Source organism: Stegostoma tigrinum, chromosome 17, assembly GCF_030684315.1.
Source record: "Stegostoma tigrinum isolate sSteTig4 chromosome 17, sSteTig4.hap1, whole genome shotgun sequence".
Taxonomy (NCBI): domain Eukaryota; kingdom Metazoa; phylum Chordata; class Chondrichthyes; order Orectolobiformes; family Stegostomatidae; genus Stegostoma; species Stegostoma tigrinum.
Genome location: NC_081370.1, coordinates 19,119,760 through 19,128,619, shown reverse-complemented (window position 1 = coordinate 19,128,619; position 8,860 = coordinate 19,119,760).

Below are 8,860 nucleotides of genomic sequence, written 5' to 3'. Positions count from 1 at the left end.
AGGGGATCAATACTTATTCAATGGAGAGTGCAGGAGCGCATGCCACAATCAGCACCAGGCATACCTCCAAATGAGGTGTCAACACGATGAAAGTACCTGACAGAACTAATTGCATGCCAAACAGCATAAGCAGCAAGTGATAGGCAGAGCTAAGCGATCCCACAACTGACATATCAAACTTAAGTTCTGTAGTCCTGCCACATTCAACTGTGAATGGCGGTGTACAATTAAACAACTCACTAGAGGAGGAAGCTCCATAAATAACCCCATCCTTCATGATGGAAGAGGCCAACACATCAGTGCAAAAGATAAGGCTGAAGCATTCACAGCAATCTTCAGCCAGAAGGGCAGAGTGGATGATCCATTCCGGCCTCCTCCAGTGACTCCCAGCATCACAGATGGAAGTCTTTAGGCAATTTTGTTCACTCTATTTGATGTGGAGAAACAGTTGGAGGCACTGGATACTGCAAAGACTATGGGTCCTGACAAAAATCCATGCAATAGTACTGAAGACTTCTATTCTAGAACCTGCATTCCCTAGCCAACCTTTTCCGGTGCATAGAGTCATAGACTCATACAGCATTGGAAGCAGACCCTTCAGTCAAACCAGCTCATGCTGAATATAATTCCCAAACTAAACTAGTCCCACCTGCCTGCTCCTGTTGCATATCCATTCAAAACTTTCCTATTTACGTACATATCCAAATGTCTTTTAAACATCTACTACTTCATCAGGAAGTTCATTCCTCTGCATAAAAAATTACAATACTTCCCGATAATGTGAAAAATGGCCCAGATGTGTCCTGTACACAAAAAAGCAGGACAAATCCAACCCAGCCATTTGCACCCAATTATCCATCTACTTTCCATCATTGGTAAAGTGGTAGAAGGTATCATCAATTGTGCTCTCAAGCAGCATGTGGTCAGCAATAACCTGCTCAGTGATATCCATTTTGGGTTCTGCCAGAGCTACTCAGATCATTAAAGCCTTGGTTCATACATGGACAAAAGAGGTGAATTACACAAGTGAAGTAAGAGTGATAGTCGCATTCAACCAATTGTGGCTTTAAGATGCCATAGCAAAACTGGCATCAATGGATATCAGGGCAAACTCTTCCCTGGTTAGAGTCATGCCCAACATATGGAAGATGGTTGTGGTTGTTGCAGGTCAGTCATCTCAGCTCCAGGACACCTCTGCAGGAGTTACTCAGGGTAGTGTCCACAGCCCAACCATCTTTAGCTGCTTCATCCATGACCTTCCCTCCATTGTAAGGTTAAAGTGGGGATGTTTGCCAATTATTGCACAATGTTCAGTACCATTTATGACTCCTTTGATACTGAAGCAGTCCATTTTTAAATGCAACCACGTCTAGACAATATCCAGGCATGGGCTGACAAGTGGCAAGTAACATTCGCTCCACACAAATGTCAGGCAATGACTATTACCAGTAAGAGATAATCTAACCACTGTCCCTTGACATTCAATGGTGTTACCATCACTGAATCCCCCACTATCAACATTGACGAGGAACTTGACTGGACTCGCCACATAAACACAGTGGCTGCACGAGCAGGTCAGAGGCTAGAAATACTATGGTGAGTAACTCACTTCCCAACACTCAAAAGCCTGTCCCCATCTACAAGGCACAAGTCAGGAGTGTGATGGAAGTGAGAAAACCCTGTAAGAACTGGGCAGATACTATTTTGAGCCTCACATTTTGTTGTCTTGGATTCTCCAGCATCTGCAGTTCCCATTATCTCTGATACTATTTTGATTGTTATTTACACTACTTTTATCATTGGCACTGATTTCATAGGGCTGCCATAACTCATGGCAGAACCTAAAAAGAACGAATCTGCTGAGATTATATATTATTGTGTTGAATAAATGTTTCAATGGACCAAGAAGAAATATTGGCAAGCCAGTCAAGAAATATTCAATTAAATTTGACATGATTAAAGGAGTGACTGTGCTACTATTCACCAGTATTGTGTTGATGGATGGCCAGACCAATGTCCAGCAACTTAGCCGAGAACTTTGAGCATTTCACAGTTGTGGATTATTCACTTGTGTGTGACAGATGATTAGCTATCCCTTTCTTTTGGGAAGATGCATGATTAAGAATAGGCTGGGTACAGTAAAGCATTGCCTGGGCTCAGGAAGTATTATGGTAGCCCCAGGTCTTAACAGGTATTGAAAATCTCATTGCGAAATCTGTGAATATCAAGATTGACAGGCCTGGAAAATATGTCTGCATCGCTGCAGACAGATTATGAGGTAAAACTCAGCAATGTTTGTGAAAAGAAGTTAATGCTGAGAAAAGGAAGCAGCAATACAACAGATTTGAGTTAATTCAGGAGTTTTTAAACTAATGTTGTTGAGACAGTAGAACATTTGATTAACAACTTGATACAGCAGAATTGTCAATGCAAGCATTAAAGATAATAGATAATAAAATGTGAGGCTGGATGAACACAGCAGGCCAAGCAGCATCTCAGGAGCACAAAAGCTGACGTTTCGGGCCTAGACCCTTCATCAGAGAGGGGGATGGGGGGAGGGAACTGGAATAAATAGGGAGAGAGGGGGAGGCGGACCGAAGATGGAGAGTAAAGAAGATAGGTGGAGAGGGTGTAGGTGGGGAGGTAGGGAGGGGATAGGTCAGTCCAGGGAAGACGGACAGGTCAAGGAGGTGGGATGAGGTTAGTAGGTAGCTGGGGGTGCGGCTTGGGGTGGGAGGAAGGGATGGGTGAGAGGAAGAACCGGTTAGGGAGGCAGAGACAGGTTGGACTGGTTTTGGGATGCAGTGGGTGGGGGGGAAGAGCTGGGCTGGTTGTGTGGTGCAGTGGGGGGAGGGGATGAACTGGGCTGGTTTAGGGATGCAGTGGGGAAAGGGGAGATTTTGAAACTGGTGAAGTCCACATTGATACCATATGGCTGCAGGGTTCCCAGGCGGAATATGAGTTGCTGTTCCTGCAACCTTCGGGTGGCATCATTGTGGCAGTGCAGGAGGCCCATGATGGACATGTCATCAAGAGAATGGGAGGGGGAGTGGAAATGGTTTGCGACTGGGAGGTGCAGTTGTTTGTTGCGAACTGAGCGGAGGTGTTCTGCAAAGCGGTCCCCAAGCCTCCGCTTGGTTTCCCCAATGTAGAGGAAGCTGCACCGGGTACAGTAGATGCAGTATACCACATTGGCAGATGTGCAGGTGAACCTCTGCTTAATGTGGAATGTCATCTTGGGGCCTGGGATGGGGGTGAGGGAGGAGGTGTGGGGACAAGTGTAGCATTTCCTGCGGTTGCAGGGGAAGGTGCCGGGTGTGGTGGGGTTGGAGGGCAGTGTGGAGCGAACAAGGGAGTCACGGAGAGAGTGGTCTCTCCGGAAAGCAGACAGGGGAGGGGATGGAAAAATGTCTTGGGTGGTGGGGTCGGATTGTAAATGGCGGAAGTGTCGGAGGATAATGCGTTGTATCCGGAGGTTGGTAGGGTGGTGTGTGAGAACGAGGGGGATCCTCTTTGGGCGGTTGTGGCGGGGGCGGGGTGTGAGGGATGTGTCGCGGGAAATGCGGGAGACGCGGTCAAGGGCGTTCTCAATCACCGTGGGGGGAAAGTTGCGGTCCTTAAAGAACTTGGACATCTGGGATGTGCGGGAGTGGAATGTCTTATCGTGGGAGCAGATGCAGCGGAGGCGGAGGAATTGGGAATAGGGGATGGAATTTTTGCAGGAGGGTGGGTGGGAGGAGGTGTATTCTAGGTAGCTGTGGGAGTCGGTGGGCTTGAAATGGACATCAGTTACAAGCTGGTTGCCTGAGATGGAGACTGAGAGGTCCAGGAAGGTGAGGGATGTGCTGGAGATGGCCCAGGTGAACTGAAGGTTGGGGTGGAAGGTGTTGGTGAAGTGGATGAACTGTTCGAGCTCCTCTGGGGAGCAAGAGGCGGCGCCGATACAGTCATCAATGTACCGGAGGAAGAGGTGGGGTTTGGGGCCTGTGTAGGTGCGGAAGATGGACTGTTCCACGTAACCTACAAAGAGGCAGGCATAGCTGGGGCCCATGCGGGTGCCCATGGCCACCCCCTTAGTCTGTAGGAAGTGGGAGGAGTCAAAAGAGAAGTTGTTGAGTGTGAGGACGAGTTCCGCTAGGCGGATGAGAGTGTCGGTGGAGGGGGCCTGGTCGGGCCTGCGGGACAGGAAGAAGCGGAGGGCCTTGAGGCCATCTCCATGCGGAATGCAGGTGTACAGGGACTGGATGTCCATGGTGAATATGAGGTGTTGGGGGCCAGGGAATTGGAAGTCCTGGAGGAGGTGGAGGGCGTGGGTGGTGTCACGGACGTAGGTGGGGAGTTCCTGGACCAAAGAGGAGAAAATGGAGTCCCGATAGGTGGAGAAATTCCGCCGCCTCCGCTTCCGCCGCATCTGCTCCCACGACAAGACATTCCACTCCCGCACATCCCAGATGTCCAAGTTCTTTAAGGACCGCAACTTTCCCCCCACGGTGATCGAGAACGCCCTTGACCGCGTCTCCCGCATTTCCCGTGCGGCCCGTTTCTATCTCCTTCCCAAAATCCACAAACCTGCCTGCCCTGGTCGACCCATCATCTCAGCCTGCTCCTGCCCCACCGAACTCATCTCCACCTATCTGGACTCCATTTTCTCCCCTTTGGTCCAGGAACTCCCCACCTATGTCCGTGACACCACCCACGCCCTCCACCTCCTCCAGGACTTCCAATTCCCTGGCCCCCAACACCTCATATTCACCATGGACGTCCAGTCCCTGTACACCTGCATTCCGCATGGAGATGGCCTCAAGGCCCTCCGCTTCTTCCTGTCCCGCAGGCCCGACCAGGCCCCCTCCACCGACACTCTCATCCGCCTAGCGGAACTCATCCTCACACTCAACAACTTCTCTTTTGACTCCTCCCACTTCCTACAGACTAAGGGGGTGGCCATGGGCACCCGCATGGGCCCCAGCTATGCCTGCCTCTTTGTAGGTTACGTGGAACAGTCCATTTCCGCACCTACACAGGCCCCAAACCCCACCTCTTCCTCCGGTACATTGATGACTGTATCGGCGCCGCCTCTTGCTCCCCAGAGGAGCTCGAACAGTTCATCCACTTCACCAACACCTTCCACCCCAACCTTCAGTTCACCTGGGCCATCTCCAGCACATCCCTCACCTTCCTGGACCTCTCAGTCTCCATCTCAGGCAACCAGCTTGTAACTGATGTCCATTTCAAGCCCACCGACTCCCACAGCTACCTAGAATACACCTCCTCCCACCCACCCTCCTGCAAAAATTCCATCCCCTATTCCCAATTCCTCCGCCTCCGCCGCATCTGCTCCCACGATAAGACATTCCACTCCCGCACATCCCAGATGTCCAAGTTCTTTAAGGACCGCAACTTTCCCCCCACGGTGATTGAGAACGCCCTTGACCGCGTCTCCCGCATTTCCCGCGACACATCCCTCACACCCCGCCCCCGCCACAACCGCCCAAAGAGGATCCCCCTCGTTCTCACACACCACCCTACCAACCTCCGGATACAACGCATTATCCTCCGACACTTCCGCCATTTACAATCCGACCCCACCACCCAAGACATTTTTCCATCCCCACCCCTGTCTGCTTTCCGGAGAGACCACTCTCTCCGTGACTCCCTTGTTCGCTCCACACTGCCCTCCAACCCCACCACACCCGGCACCTTCCCCTGCAACCGCAGGAAATGCTACACTTGTCCCCACACCTCCTCCCTCACCCCCATCCCAGGCCCCAAGATGACATTCCACATTAAGCAGAGGTTCACCTGCACATCTGCCAATGTGGTATACTGCATCCACTGTACCCGGTGCAGCTTCCTCTACATTGGGGAAACCAAGCGGAGGCTTGGGGACCGCTTTGCAGAACACCTCCGCTCAGTTCGCAACAAACAACTGCACCTCCCAGTCGCAAACCATTTCCACTCCCCCTCCCATTCTCTTGATGACATGTCCATCATGGGCCTCCTGCACTGCCACAATGATGCCACCCGAAGGTTGCAGGAACAGCAACTCATATTCCGCCTGGGAACCCTGCAGCCATATGGTATCAATGTGGACTTCACCAGTTTCAAAATCTCCCCTTCCCCCACTGCATCCCTAAACCAGCCCAGTTCATCCCCTCCCCCCACTGCACCACACAACCAGCCCAGCTCTTCCCCCCCACCCACTGCATCCCAAAACCAGTCCAACCTGTCTCTGCCTCCCTAACCGGTTCTTCCTCTCACCCATCCCTTCCTCCCACCCCAAGCCGCACCCCCAGCTACCTACTAACCTCATCCCACCTCCTTGACCTGTCCGTCTTCCCTGGACTGACCTATCCCCTCCCTACCTCCCCACCTACACCCTCTCCACCTATCTTCTTTACTCTCCATCTTCGGTCCGCCTCCCCCTCTCTCCCTATTTATTCCAGTTCCCTCCCCCCATTACCCTCTCTGATGAAGGGTCTAGGCCCGAAACGTCAGCTTTTGTGCTCCTGAGATGCTGCTTGGCCTGCTGTGTTCATCCAGCCTCACATTTTATTATCTTGGAATCTCCAGCATCTGCAGTTCCCATTATCTCATTAAAGATAGTAATTAGTTAGTAACCAGTTTTCACTAACATGACTGAGAGTGTGAGAAAATCTATTTCACTCATCAGACAACCACAGACGACAATAAAGATGTCCATTTTGAACAGCAAATCAAAGGATCTCAGCTACATGTGACTTGCTGGAGTCAGATCAATATCCACAGATTCAGCACATGGTTAAGAATAAGAAACTACCTGGTATCAGCATATAGAATACTGCAAAAAAAAGTCTATCTCTTCCAATCAGAAAGCAGTTAACTGATCCAGAAATCCAGGATGCTCACAGTAAGAAAGTATTTATTTCAGCATTACAGTTGCTTTGCAGGAAGGAAATTCAGAGCACTTAATGATCTTCTAAGATAATGAGACAACAACATCAGTAAAGAACAACATCTTCGATACAAGATATTTGACAATTCATAGAAGCTGCAGCAAAGAAGTGAAATTACTTGACATAATGTTTGTAAGCGTAGAAGAGGCATATTTTTGACATGAAAATAAACTCTAACAAAGTATTTCAGAATCAAAATGACAGTAAAGAACTTTTGATCAAAGGCTGTCACTGGCATGAGAGATATTGTCTTTTGATTTATTTAAAGCATGTCTTCCTGTAAACATCCAAAATAATTAGAAATTTTGCTAAGCACTAACCCTAACCCTAACCTTATTACAGACGATGGCCAGGGTCAATAGTCCTCAGACAAAAGATTCGCCATTCTTCCAAGTCTGAAGAGAGTGTATTCCGAGAAAGCTGTGAAAAATCTAGAGCATCTGAATTTGTAAAGTAAAAGACATGGGGGTAGGGGGAGCAATAACTGTTATATCATTATATATATGATTGTATAACAGGTTAACCATCAAATAAAATCTTTGGAGGGAGATGTACAAGATGGTGGTTCAGAAGGGCTAGATGTTCATGTTAACTTGGCTCCACCTGGTGGAAGCTAAGTGTTCTATCTCACTTTCAGAGGAAGCAGATGTATCTGTACCAGAGATAATGGGAACTGCAGATGCTGGAGAATCCAAGATAATAAAATGTGAGGCTGGATGAACACAGCAGGCCAAGCAGCATCTCAGGGTCTAGGCCCGAAACGTCAGCTTTTGTGCTCCTGAGATGCTGCTTGGCCTGCTGTGTTCATCCAGCCTCACATTTTATTATCTTGTATCTGTACCAGTTCCCCAAGGTCTTGGTAATTGTGCCTGATCAAATGTAGTTGCACCTATTGCTACCATGCAATAAACTTTCTTATTATCTAAGACCAGGACTCTCCTGTGAATACTACAAATGGCGTATCCTCTACCGTTAATTACTATATAAGCCAAGACAAAGCAGAGAGGGACTGGTGGCAATGCACAACTTTAAACAACCCTTTCTGGCATTGAATACCAGTAAAGATGGCAAATATCACAAAGTGCCAAGGTGATCATCCAGGAAGATATCACAATTACTTGACATAGTGTTAATAAACTTAAAAGAGGCATATTTGTGACATAAGTATGAGCTTAACCAAATTTATTTCAGATTCAGAATGGCACTAAAGAACCAGGCTTTTATTACAAGTCCACCACTGGCATACAACAACTGATGCAATCTGATGTAACTTAAACATACTTTTTCTGCAAACAAACAAAATAATTTAAAATTGTGCTAAATATTTTAAAGACCAACTTGAATCTTGTGCCAAACTAGAGCCATCGATTGTAAGATTTTCCTCCCAACAGCCCATTTTGGCATCAAACACTATTATTCAGCTGAGGCAGAGTTAGATGCAGCATTGAGTTCATTTTAATCTGTTCCAACAATGTACTTCTGTTGAAACCTCAAAAAGAGTTGTTCCTATTTCGCTGCCTGGCATTTTCCCATTTCCCACAACCATATCTTACGGTTCCTACCTGTCAAACTATAAATAGAATATAATTAGTGGTATTATCAGAGGTGATTTAGGAGTTCAAATCTATTGTGATTCAAAGCAGAAAATGCTGACAGTACTCACCAGGTCAGGGAGTAACAGGAGAGAAAGAGAGTCAAACTTAATGTTTCAAGTCCATGAAGTTTCATCTGAACCTAACCCTAAACCTAATTCTACCCCATCAGGAAAAAAATTCAAACAGTAATAGAGTTGCAAGCGTGAACAGAAGCACGGAAACCTATAACTTCTCTAATATTTTCCATTTCAAAAAATAGGGTCATTGATCTGAATTGTTATCTCCACAGCTGCTGCTTGATCCACTGAGTATTTCTAGAAATTTCTGCTTTAT